The sequence below is a fragment of the Fukomys damarensis genome, unplaced genomic scaffold, assembly GCF_012274545.1.
Source record: "Fukomys damarensis isolate Sample0158 unplaced genomic scaffold, DMR_v1.0_HiC HiC_scaffold_16, whole genome shotgun sequence".
Taxonomy (NCBI): Eukaryota; Metazoa; Chordata; class Mammalia; order Rodentia; family Bathyergidae; genus Fukomys; species Fukomys damarensis.
Genome location: NW_022900928.1, coordinates 67300086 through 67314466, shown reverse-complemented (window position 1 = coordinate 67314466; position 14381 = coordinate 67300086).

Genomic DNA, 14381 nt, shown 5'->3' with positions numbered 1-14381 from the left:
CCTCCTGTGGCTCTCTGGAGAAGAAAACCAGCAGTGTCACACCTGCTGTGTTAGATCCCTGGGGACAGAAAAAAGAAGGGAGCTGTGTCCTTTTATCTTCTATTCTGAGGATGTTACCCAACCCAGCTCTCCCTGAAACCCAGCTGCCACCCCACCCCCTATTTCTCTCCGTGGGGCTGGCTGCAGGGAAGGTCTTGTTCCTTGGCCACCTCCCCCTCCCCACACCAGTACCATCTGCTTCCCATCTCCTGGGCTGGAATGCAGGACAAATCAATCCTAGGGATGGGAAAGGCAGGGTCTTCAGGGTCTTCCCCCTCCCATCCAGCCCCAGTAGCATCTCTTTTCACTGAAATCCACACCACAGGCCCCTGGGAGAAAGAGTAGGGTCAATAGAAAGAAAGGTATCTACTAAGCAGAAAGCCCTCCTGCCCTTTTGTGGGCAAGGCCACGTTCTCCACACCTAGGATTGGAGCAAGATGGACAGACAGAATCAGGCATGGAGAAGAATCGGCAGCTGTTGGCAGCTGGCTGAGCCCCTCACTGGAAGGCCAAACCCAGCACCCTGGACCGGCTGTTTAGATGTTGATATTCGAATGAAATGCAAATTGGTTGTTTAAGCGGTCACTTCCTCACTTTTCTAGGCTGTCCATTTAAGTTAATTTTTAATTTGTGCAGGCAATAAATGCTTAATTACATTATTAATATATTGGAAGAGAGCAGTGGACAGAACGTCCTAATTGGCATTTAACTAGAGCGTTCCGGCAAATTAGCCAAGACTTTCTCCGGCAGCAAGGGAAGGAGAGTGAGCCAATTAGTCCTAGGAACAGCCTCTGCAGCCAGAGCTCCATTTAGAAAAGCCAGGCCCAACCCCTTCCCCAAGCCTCTGTGCCCAGAGTCCCAGGCTCCCTCAGACTAAGGACACCAGACACTTTCTCGCATTTAGTTCAATCAGATTTAGGATGAAATTTCTGCTACTTCATGAAAGGCTCCTCCTGCCAAACCTCAGCTTTTTACCCAGTTGCCACACCTCCACTCTCATCAGAGAAGTCCAAAGCTGGATGGCCTGGAAGCCGCCCCTGCTTGAGTGGCTAAGGTCCCCTTACGATGTGCCTGCCATTGTCCTGTCCTGACCTGTGGGCCTGGACTTGGATACCTGACATCTCTCTAGAACCCATGGAGGCCTCTCTCCATTCCCCCTGCCAACCTGATCCTGGCTGCAGATTGTTATGGCGATGAACTTGGTGAATTGAGGGATTCATTTATTTATTTTATGAACTCATGTGTTCATTCATTTAGATCGCATATTTTTTGATCACCCTGAGCCAAGCACTGTGCTCTACTGTAATAATGCCTGCTCAAAGAATTCAGAGCCTCCAAGTTCCCCTCTTCCAGAACAGCCTATGCATGCTGACCACAGGCAACAGTAGAGCCATGTGTAAAGCAATGTGGTAACAGGACAGGACATGAGAATTTTGTTTGAGAGGGCCTGAGGTGACATTTCACCTAGGTCTTGAAGGAGTTGTAAGAGTTCTCCAGACATATGCAGATTGAGAATATTCCAGGGAGGCTTGAGAATTTAGCATCTTATATTACATGTTCTAAAAGTGACCATCCTAGCCGAACATACTCACTCTGCTCATGGAAAGGTGAAGTCAAAAGAGGAAGCTGAAGTTTGGCCCATCCACACCATCAGAAAGCACACACTGAACATGTTCAAGGGCAAGGGTGTCTCAAGAGCAGTAGGAGGCCAGAGGCACCCAGGGGTAGGTGGCATCAGCCTAACTCCTGGAGTAGTCAGAGATACTAGATCTGGCACAAGTTTCTGGTCTCCAACAAAACAGACCCCAGTGAGATAGAGATTGCACTTGTAGGAATGACATTTGGTGTTACTGGAAATTATCAGTCAGATCAGGCTCATCTTTAAAGACTTCCCAGAAAAGATGGTATCTCAGATGATTTGAAAGAAGGGAAGGATATAGATGTTAGAATGTTGGGAGGAGAAAAGTCCCCCGAAGGCTTGTGGGGAGCAACAGCTGGGCCCTGCTTCTACAAACACCTCCACATTGCCTCCAAGGCCAGGAGCTTCTGGGCAGCAGTCCTTGGGCTCTGCTTTTGTGTTGGCTTCTGAGGTCCCCAAACCCTATTTTCTTTGCTCATTTATAGGCTTGTTGGCAAAGCCAGACAAATCCTCCTCTAAGGGGGCTGCTGTCCCACTTCACATCTCTATCACCAACTCCCAGATAAGAGCTGGAGGCATGGCCTCTCCCTCCCTCCCTACTGCCAACCATGCCTCCTCTAGCAAATACACATCTCTCCCACTCTCTCTCTCTATCTCTCTCTCTCTCTCTCTCTCTCTCTCTCTCACACACACACACACACACACACACACACACAAATGCACATGTTAGACTCTGGGTCCTCATCTAAGATGACCCCTCTGGTGCCATTGCATCCAAGGTCATCTTGACCCCCATACTAGGAAGGCACAGAGATAGCTGTGCTTATCTTAAGAACCAGTACCAGACATCATCAATGAACATTTCTGGTTCCAAAGAGCAGAAAGAATTTAACCAGGACATATACCAACACATGTTAGACTCTGGGTCCTCATCTAAGATGACCCCTCTGGTGCCATTGCATCCAAGGTCATCTTGACCCCCATACTAGGAAGGCACAGAGATAGCTGTGCTTATCTTAAGAACCAGTACCAGACATCATCAATGAACATTTCTGGTTCCAAAGAGCAGAAAGAATTTAACCAGGACATATACCAGAATCACCTGGGCTTTAAAACATTAGGCCCCAGCCCAGGTCAATAAGGCAGAGACTCTGGGTCCTAGATGGGTGTATTTTTAGTAAGCTACCCAGGAAAGTCCAGATACAGCATAGTGTTGGGGCCATCCCAGGTATCAATCATGAGGAAGAAGTGGGTCTTGACACAGGAAAGTGGGTGAATAGTTAATGCACATAGGCTTGGATGTCAAATATGCTATTTATTATCATCATCAGTCATCTTCATCTTCATCATCACCTCCAACACTTGGAATCCTTGGATAACAGAGACAGGAGTGGAGGACATCGCCTAGAGGCAAGTAGGGGCCAGGAGGGAGGCACACATATAAGCCTAGAGCATCAGGTTTTCCAGTTTCAGACCATTCCTAGGAGCTGGGCATCTACCAGAGGAAGAGCAGGATTCTGAGTTAAAAGTCCGGGCAGGAGGTCCAACCAGCCTTCCCTGAATGATGGTCCTTGCTGCACGATGTCACCAACCTGCAACAAGTAAATGTGCTTTATGAGGGAAAATGACAGTTCCATTATGGTCCTGGTAGGCAGATGGAGGAGGACGCTCTGAGAGTACTAGGAGAAAAGCAGTCGGGTCTGTGCCCTTTAAGCCCTTCTGCCTGGCTGAGGACTGGCCCCAAATGTCCCAAGAGAGCCTATTCCACAGTGAATGGAGACCTTTTGGGGCTGGCTGGCTCAGAGCTGGCTCAGTCCCCTCATTTAAAGAGCTAGGCCTTTTTTCATAATACTCCGAGGACCCTCACCTCCAAGGGATCCCTTACATCCTCCAAGGTCACAAGCTGCAGCAATTAATAGCACCATGCAGGCTACCTCCCTCACTAGACTGTAGCCTGAGATCTGGGGTCATGTCTTATTTATCCTTGGCACCCATCCCAGAGCAGGCACATCGTGGGTACTCAATCAAGGTGGAATTAAATTTATCAACATTGGAGTCAAGAGAGAGCTTTCAGGAGGTGTAGCACCAAGGCAGGAATGTCCTCCAATCACCCCAAGTGCTTCTGGTGACACCAAATTTTTAGTCCTCGGAGCACCCCTGCCACCCTAGGGTGAGTCTTCCCTGCAAACAAAATGTCCCTGTCCCAAGTCTCACTTACTGGTCTGCACATTTCCCTATGAGGCCACACAGAATAACCTACCCTGGCCTCCTAAGACAGCTATGCAGGCCGGGCGTGGTGGTGTACACCTGTAATCCCAGCACTCAGGAGGCTGAGGCAGGAGGATCGCTGTGAGTTTGAGACCAGCCTGGGCTACTCAGTGAGTTTCAGAGCAGTCTGAACTACATAGTGAGACCCTGTCTCAAAAAACCAAAGAAAAACCACACACACACACACACACACACACACACACACACACACACACACACACACAAAAGACAGCCATGCAGGAGATGGCCACTCCCTGCCAGCCAGTTTTCTATATGTCTAGCCCGATGTGGCAGTCATCAGGCCACATGGAACACAGCTGTCAGAAGCCTCTGCTTGGGAATCAGCCAACCCTGGGTTCAGACCTTGGTGCAGTTGGTCAGTAGTCACTGAAAAGCATGATATCAAACTCAGCACTCAAGCCAACCTCACAAAAGGCCAGGCACCGGTGGCCTGCAGGTGAAATGATATGTTGATGAAGCCTCTTTGATTATAACAAATGTACTGCTCTGGTGTGGAACTGATGACGGTGGGGAAAGCTGTATGTGAGAGCAGGGAGTCTCTGGGAAATCTCTGTACCTTTCACCAGTCTCACTGTGAACCTAAAATTACTCTAAGAAGTAAAATCTATTTTTAAAAACTCCCAGTTGTTTCAGACATTCCTGAAAAAAAAATACTACTATTTCCCTCTCATTTCAATGAGCCAGAAATAAAATACTGTACCCTGTAACTGATCCAATCAGTGGGGAATGAGGGCTAGGGTTAGGGGAGAGAGGAATTATCCACATGTCCTCCCTGAACTGGCCTCCCCATCCTTATATGGTGGGCACAGCTCTCTAGCTGACCTCGTGATGTTGGCATGGATATGGAGGTGGCTACGTTTCTGGATAGATGGGATGTGTGGACGGATGCATAGACAGACAGATGGAAGGGTGGACCTTTGAATGGGCAAGTAAACCTCTCCTGTGTGCTTCTGCTGCTAAACTGATCTCATTCATCCTGTACTTGGGCTGCCTGTTTTCCTCTACAATGTGATGATTTTCATGTATCTCTGGGAATTGGTTCAGCATTCCAGTCTGTGGCTGTGCTTTTGGATGCTAATTCTATCAGTTCAGTGTACCATAGACATGTACTGAAAATGTAGTAAAAGGAAAAAGACAAGGGCTGTAGAATCAAACTGACCATGATTCGACCCGTAGTTCCACTGCCTATCTATCAGCTGTGTGGACCTTGGGCAAATTGATTGCCTTCCTTGAGCCTTATTTTTGAATCCATATAAATAGATTGCTGAGGTGAATAAAGATGGTTTTTACAGAGATTTGGTTATTTGTAAAGCAGGTAAGAGTGGTATCTAGCACAAGTGGCTGTGGTAAAGATTAAAAGAAAATAATCTCCTTGTAAAGTGCGCAACACAATGCCTGGAACAGGCTGGGTGCTAATCAAGTTTAGTTAGGGTAGTATTATTTCTTACTGTAATTTTCACTACAATACATAGTCCTAAGCAGGGAAACAGAACCTGTCAGGAAAACAATATCAGATATTAGTACACTTGCCGAGTCCTAGCTGAGATTCCAGCTGTGCCCCATCCTGACTAGGTGGTGACCACCACCCTCTTAGTGTTTATCCTCCATAATTTGCATCATTCCAACAATGACCCACCAGCTTTTTGGAAGGATACAGCTATGGAGGGCCTGGTTGGGATCCCCATGCTGCCCTACCCTTACACATAGGGACCAGCTGCAAGAACGTAAGACCCTATTCACTCCAAAGACTTCTAGTGTATCCTCTAGTGTCATCTGTAGAAATGTCTCAGGAACTGAGGGGCTGGGAAAGTCGTTCAGTGGTGGAATGCTTGCCTAGTGTATGCAAGGCCTTACGTTCCATTCCCCAGCACCACACAAAAAAATATTATTTTTTTTTTTAAAAAAGGAGGAGGAAGCAAAAAGCCAGAATGGTGGCACAAGCCTGTAATCCTAGCACTCTCGGGGGGCTGAGACAGGAGGGTCACAAATTCAAGCCCAACCTAGACAACTTAGCAACTTAGTGAGACCCTGTCTCAAAATAAAAAATAAAAAAGAGCTAAGTGTAGCTCTGTGTGAATGCCCTGGTTCAGTCTCCAGTACCGCAAAATAAATAAATAAAATTTAAAAGGGAAGCAAGAGGATTATCGGGATTCCACGTAAGTCTTTGATACTTCGCTACTTTCTATTCCTAAACTTTTTTGTTGAGCAATGCTATACCATCATTGAGTGTACAAATGTTTAAGGCCCAGCTCCATAGGTACATGTCCTTGTTACCACTCCCAGGTCAAGATAGTGGCTCACTGACACACCCTCCCAGATGAGGTGATGCGGGGTGGCAAGTGTTTTAGGTGAACCCCAGAGGATCAGGAAAGGAGGGGAAAGCATCAGGAAATGGGAACCCTGATGTAAACTCAGAGGGGCTGGCCTGAGTTGTTCAGATGTCATGGTGGTAGCACCAAGGAGATAGTACTAGGAAACCTCCTTCTGCTCCCCATGATTGACTCCTAAGAAATGCATTTTTCCTGAGGGATTCAAAAGAAGGTCAAGGGACAGTGAACCACACCTGGTGTATCTTCACTGATGACTCTAATGGGTTGGGGCAGAAGGACAGACAGTCAGAAATGGGCCCCAGGCAGGAGACAGAAAGCATAGTGGGCTCTGCTTCCAGCTCTGCTGCTCCTCACCAGGTGACCTTGAGCAAGGTTTTTTGCCATTCTGATTCCATGACAGAGGGGACTGGGGCATGGATCCTCTCTGCATGTAAAACAAAGGGCTGGGGCCATGGGAGCCTGTTAGCCTCCCCTAGCTGCTTCCAGAGACAAAGCAGCAGGGCTGGACTAGCAGGTCCCTGAGCTCTGGGGTGGCCCTGACTGATGAATCACCATGGCCCATCCTGTGGCCTCTGTCTACTGCAATTGATGCTGAGACCAGGTGCCCTGGGGTGATAGTGGCCAGGTCGGCTTCCTGAGGAGTCTGGTCTGCAGTGGAAGGGCCTGGGGGTCAGCAGGCCTCTCTGGCTGTTCTCACTCCCTTTGCTGACAAGAGCCCATAGTTTGCCCTTCTGTGCAGAGGAGTGAAGGATCCACTCCACTAACGAAGCACTTGATCTCACACCCTACAAGATGGGAGAAGGGGTTCCCACAGGGAAAACCATGGTGCCCCAGAGTGGGTTCCCGAGTGGGTGCCCCACATCTCCTCTGATGTCGCATAAGGAATGCAACAGTGGGGGAAGATGGGCCCCCAAGAAGCCTGGGTCCATCCATGTCCTGACCCGTGCCCTACAGTTCAGCACATGCAAATCCCAAGCAAGAAATCTATCTGCCCATTTTAGAATTGCAGTTGTTCCTTGGTATCTGTAGGGGATTTGTTCTAGGGCCCCTCTGATACCAAAATCTGCAGAAGTTCAAGTCCCTTATATAAATGGGATAGCATTTGCATAACATATTCTCCTGTATTCTTTAAATCATCTATCTCTACTTTGTTTATAATATCTAATACAATGTAAACGTTATCTGTGTGCTGCAGTTTGGATCTGAAATGTTCCTCCAAATCTCCTATGTTGAAACCTGGTTTCCGAAGAACAATGTTTAGAGGTGGGGCCTTGGGGAGATAATTGGATCATAAGTGCTCTTCTCTTACCGGTGGATTAATTCATTGATGGGTTCAGAGCTAAGCAGGCTCTCAGGAAGTGGTTGAAACTCCAGGAGGTGGATCCTAGCTGGAGGAAGTAGGTCACTGGGGCAGGTCCTTGAAGGGCATATTTTGTTGTGGGCCCCTTCCTTGCTCTCTCACTCTCTCTGCTTCTGCCATAAAGTAAAGAGTTTTCCTCTGTGGTGTACTCCCTGCTGTGATATCTTTCCATGATGGGGACAAGTGTTCATGGACTGGAACCTCAGAAGCCACAAGCCCAAATAAACCTCTCCTCTTTTTAAATTATCTTGAGTATTTTGTCACAATGAGAGAAAGCTAACACACTGTAAATATTTAGATGTACTATGTATAATGTACATTCAGAAGAGAATAAGGACAGAGGGAAAAAGTCAGTACATATTAAGTATGACACAATTTTTCTGTTTGTTTGTTTGTTTTTGGTACCGGGGATCAGACTCCGGCCCTTGTGCTTTGTGAGGCAGACAGTGGAACCACTGAGCCAAATCCCCGGCCCTGGACACAATTTTTCTGAATACTGTCCATCAGAGGTTGGTTGAATGTGAAGATCAGGAACTCACAGATACACAGGGTTGCAAGCACAAACCATTAGAACCAGATGGAACCTCAGATCATTTTCCCCAACTCTCAAATGGAGAAACTGAGTCCCAGGAGCCTATTGTAGTAAGAATTCCTTACATTTACATAATATTTGCCAATCACACAGTGATTCCAGATATTTCAGTAATAGCTGAGATGTATGTATCACTCAGTACCAGGCACTACTCAAAGTGTTTTGCAATATGAAATCCACCTCCTCCTGCAAAGGCAGTGTCATTATTATTACTACCATCCCAAAGTAGAGGGAAATGAAGACCTGAAGAGAGTTGCCCCAAGTCAGAGTCAGCTGATGAGGAGCTGGCCTTCAAACCTAGGTTGACTGGCCCCAGGGCCCTGTCCTGGCAACCATTGACCTTGGCCAACCACTGCCACCATAAAGATGCTATAAAACAAAGTCCTGCCTGGCCTCAGTGGCCAGAAGTCTAAGAGGGGAGAACACATCAGCCTTTCCTGGGAAAGCCCATACAAGTTTCAGTTACCCACAAAGTAGCAAATGCCCCAAGCCAGAAAGTACAACCTGAATTTGTGGGAACTATATTTAGTACCAAAGTGAGTCATCAGAGGCAGGCAGGGCTCATAAAGAAAGATTTCCTAGAAAAGATGGTATTGGAGATGATTTGGTAAAATAGAAATGGTTTGGAAAAGTAGGATCTACCATGCTGGGAGAAGTGAAGACTTCTGGGTACATGTTTTCAGCAAGCATCAGCTACAATAGGCCAGGTCCCTTGGCTGCAGGAAAGGGGACCTTGACACCCTATAATCTTCCCAACCAACTGCAAGGATAGCAAGAGGTGGGTCTGCCCAGTCCTCATTAGCCAATGATAATGACTGCAAGGGAAAGGGATGTTCATTGCTCTGCCCAAAGTCACAGTGACAAGTAATAGACTCAGAGCTTGAATTCTATACCAAATTTTCTTTGCACTGTACCCACACTCCCCTGAAAAAGAAGCCAAACAGACATGGAGAGTAGAATTTCAATGTATGAATTTTTTAATTAAGGTTTTTGGTATACTTTAGGTATAAAATACAGTTACATTCATCATTGGAATCTTGTGCCTTTACATGACTTCTCTTGGTTTTTATTTTTTGCCCGTTCTCAGGCCACTCTTCACCCCCTCCCCCTTCTCTGTTTAAAAAAACATTATTTCCATGTTTTTCCTTTTCTCATGTCTCCCCTTTTTACCTTTCCCCTACTGCTCCCACTTCCCCTACTCTTTTAGAACTTTTCTTCCTATTACACAATATCAATTATACATTTTTATCCTTATTTATATTTTTAGTTTTTCACACCAGAGAAACTATTCAGTATTTATATGTGTATCTTATTAATTTCACTTAAGAGTATGGCCTCAGTGTACATCCACTTAGCTAAAAAATATCTCTAGTTTCTTGTTCTTTATGTCTGAGTAGTACTCCATTTTATTAAAACACACACACACACACACACACACACACACACACATTCTTTATCCAGTCTCCAGTTGATTGGGCAATTGGGCTGTTTCCAAATTTTATTACAAACTATTACAAACTGTGCTGCTATAAACATGGGTGAGCATATATCACTGTGGTATGTTTCTTTTAATTCAAAATTTTGGGAAGATATCCAGCAGAAGGATGGCTGGGTCAAATGGGACCTTTAATCCTACTTGTTTGAGGTATCTCCATATTGATTTCCGTAGTGGTTGCACCAGTCTGCACTGCCACCAATGAAGGATTCCTTTCTCCCCACAACTCCACCAACATTTGTTGTTGGTTGATTTCTTGATAGCATCCATTCTTTCTGGGGTGAGGTGGAATCTCAGTGTTGTTTTTATCTGCATCTCTTGAATGATCAGTGATGTTGAACATTTTTTCATGTTTATTTGCTGCTTTTACTTCTTTGAGAAATGTCTGTTCTTTTCAGATGCCCATTTTTTAATTGGGTCTTTATATTTGGGGGTCTGATTTTTTTTTAGTTTTTTATAAATTCTAGATAGTAGACCTTTGAAGAACAGCTAGTAAAAATGTTTTCCCACGTTGTAGGTTGTCTTTTAGCTCTCTTGGTGATTTCTCTTGCAGTGCAGAAGCTTTTTACAAAGATGAGATCTCAATTGTTGATTCTTTGTGCTAGTTCCCATGTTACTGAGGGTTTGTTCATAAAGTCTTTTCCTATGCCAATATCTTCAAGAATTCTACCTAACTTATCTTCCAGCAAGTTTAGTGTTTCTATTTTAATATTTAGATCTTTAATCCACTTCCATTTTAGTTTAGTGCATTGTGAAAGATAGGGTTCTAGTTTTAATCTCTGACAAGTTGAAATCCAGCTTTTCCAACACCATTTATTAAAGAGGCTATCTTTCCTCCAGTGAGGATGGTTGGCTCTTTTGTCAAAGATGAGGTAGCTGAGTTTGTCTGGAGTTGTTTCTTCATCTTCTAATCTGTTCCACTGATCTTTGGTTCTGTTTCTTTGGCAGCACCATGCTGTTTTTATCACAGTGGCTTTGTAGTATAGTTTCAAGTTGAAGATTGTGATACCCCCTGCCATGTCTCTGTTGCCTAGAATGGCTTTTGCTATTCTAGGTCTCTTCTGAGTCCAAATGAATTTTTGGGTTGTTTTCTCCAGTTGAGTGAAATATACTTTGGAATTTCAATAGGGATTGCATTGAATCTATATAGAAGTTTTGGAATTATGGCCACTTTCACTATATTGGTTCTTCCTACCCAGGAACAAGGGATATCTCCCCATTTTCTTATATCCTCTTCAATCTCTTTTTTCAGAGTGTTGCAGTTCTCAATGTAGAGGTATTTTGCTTCCTTTGTTACATTTGTTCCTAGATATTTCTCTTTTTTTATTTGTTTTTGGATGCTACCATGAAAGGGGTTGTTTCCCTAATTTCACTCTCAGTGAAGTGAGTCTGCTATTTGTGTACAAGAAAGCTATTGACTTTTTAGTGTTTACCTTGTATCCAGATACTCTGCTGAATCTCAATTAAGTCTATAAGTCTTTGGCAGAACTTTTTGGGTCTTCTGTGTAGAGTATCATATATCATCAGCAAATAATGACAGTTTAACTTCTTCCTTTCCTATCTTTATTGCTTTTATTTCTTTCTCTTCTCTAATTGCTATAGCTTACATTTCCAGAACTACATTGAACAAGAGTGGTGATAGTGGACATCCTTGTCTTGTTCCTGATTTTAGCATGAAGGTTTTTAGTTTTTGACCATTTAATATGATGTTGGCTGTTCATTTTTCATAGATTAGCCTTTATCAACTTGAGATAAAGACCATCTATTCCAATTTTCTCCAGGGTTTTTTATCATGAATGGATGTAGAATTTTGTTGAATGCTTTTTCTGCATCTATTGAGATGATCATATGTTTTTTTTCCTTGACACTGTTAATAAAGTGTATTACATTCACTGATTTACATTTGTTACTCCTTTGAGAAATGTCTGTTCATTTCAGATGCCCATTTTTTAATTGGGTATTTATATTTGAGGGGTCTGATTTTTCTTTTTTTAGTTCTTTGTATATTCTAGATAGTAGACCTTTGTCTGAGGAACAGCTAGTAAAAGTTTTTTCCCACATTGTAGGTTGTCATCCCTGGGATAAACCCGACTTGGTCAGGGTGTATGATCTTCTTGATGACCTTCTATTCTGTTTGCTAGTACCTTATTAAGGATTTTTTCATCTATGTTCATTAGGGAGATTGGCCTGTAGTTCTCTTATTTGGTTGGGACTTGCTCTGGTTTTAGAATCAAAGTAACACTTGCTTCCAGGATGAATTTGGAAGTATTGGTTCCCTTTCAATTTCATTGAATAGTTTAAAGAGTAGTGGCAATAGTTCGTTTCTAAATGTCATATAAGAACTCAGCAGGGAGGCCGGGAGTGGTGGTGCACACCTGTAATCCCAGAACTTGGGAGGCTGTGGCAGGAGGATTGCTGTGAGTTCAAGATCAGCCTGGGCTACATAGTGAGTTCCAGGTCAGTCTCAACTACATAGTGAGACCCTGTCTCAAAAAACCAAAAAAAATAAAAAATTTTTAAAAATTTAAAAAAAAAAAGAATTCAGCAGTGAAGCCATCAGGACCAGGGCTTTTCTTTGTTGGTAAATTTTTTATTATATTTTCAACTTCACTGATTGTAATTGGGGTGTTTAGAATTTTTTTATGTTCTTCGTTCAACTTCAGTAATTCATATGTATCTAGAAATCTGTCCATTTCTTCTGTGTTTTCCATTTTATTATAGGTTCTCAAAGTAAGTATTGATGATCTTCTGGATTTCTGCTGGATCTGTTGTGACTTCACCTTTTTTGTTCCTAATTACATGGATTTGAGCCTTTTCTTTCCTTTTTTTGATAAGGTTGGCTACGGGTTTATCAATTTTATTTATTCTTTCAAAAAACCAACTGTTTGAGTCATTAATTTTTTTTTTTGCATCATTCTCCTAGTCTCCATTGTAATGATTTCTGCTCTGGTCTTTATAATTTTCTCCCTTGTACAAGCTCTTGGTTTCTCTTGCTTCTCTTTTTCTAGGAGCTTAAGACTCAGCATTAGGTTGTTTATTTGAGCTCACTCTGTATTCCTAGTGTGGGCATTCATTGCTATGAATTTTCCACATAAAACTGCTTTCATTGTATCCCATAAATTCCTATATGTTGTACTGGCATTATCATTAAATTGTAAAAACTGTCTAATTTCTTCTGTGACCCATTGGTTGTTCAGGAGAGTGTTATTCAATTTCCATGTATTTATGAAGTTCTTGCAGTTTCTTATGCTATTGATCTCCAGCTTAATTGCCCTATGGTCTGATAATATACATGGGATAACTTCAATTCCTTTGCATTTACTTAAACATGTCCTATGAGCTAGTATGTGTTCTATTTTTTAGAATGACCCATGTGCAGCTGAAAAAAAATGTATATTCTGATTTGGTGGGGTGGAACAATAGACAATAGATGTCTATTAAGCCCATTTGTTCAAAAGCTTGGTTCAGTTCTAGTATTTCGTCGTTGATTTTTTTCATCTAGATGGTCTATTTGTGATCGTGGGGTATTGAGGTCCCCCACTACAATTGAATTAGTGCTTATTTTGTTTTTCATGTTCCTTAATATTTGCTTTGTATAGTTGGGGGCATTAATATTTGGTACATATATATTTATGACCATCCTCTCTTCCTCTTGGATTGTTCCCTTTACAAGAACATAGTGACCTTCTTTGTCACTCTTAATTAGCTTTGGTTTGAAATTTACTTTGTCTGCAAAGAGCTACCCCTGCTTTTGTCTGAGTTCCTGTCACATGGAGAACAGTTTTCCATCCTTTTACTTTCAGTCTATGAGTTTCTTTTTGAACTAGGTGTGTTTCTTGTATACAGCATATTGTTGGAGTTTGCTTCTTAATCCAGTCTGGCAGTCTATTTCTTTTGATTGGTGAATTGAGGTCATTAACCTTGATGGTTAATGTATTGACTTATCATTGTCATGTTATTTTCTTGTTGTTGGCTCTTTATTTCTCTCCCTCTCCCTTTAATTTCTTGCCTTTTGGATTTCCTCTGTTGTGCCTTGTGGAGTTGTGACCTTCATTGTCTTTTTCTGGGATTTTTTTTAATTGTTTGGAGGGCTGGTTTGGTATTCATGAAATTTCTCAGGTGTTCTTGGTCATGAAAGAATCTTATTTCCCCATCAATTTTGAAGATAGTTTTGCAGGATACATCAGTCTAGTGTGGAGGTTGTTTTCTTTTAGGGCTTGAAATACCTCACCCAAGGCTCTCCTTGACTTGAGGGTTTGGGTTGAAAAGTCTGCTGTGATTCTCATGGGCTTTCCTTTGCATGTGATTTGTTTCTTTTCTCTAACTGCTTGTAGTATTTTGTTCTTCTGTTGTGTTCCTGGGATCTTGACTACTATATGTCCAGGTGTAGATTTTTTTTTTATGATGACTAGTTGGAGTACTATATGCCTCACTTATATATATATATCAAGTTCTTTTGCTCTGTTTGACAAGTTTTCTATCATTAATTCTATGAATAGTTTTTCATGTCATTTGTACTTTCTCCTGCTTTTTCATGGACTCCTATCAATCTTATATATATTTTTTTTTTTGCATCATCTAGATTTTGGTTTGATTTCTCATAGTCCCTTACTATTTTTAAGGGACTATGCATGGTT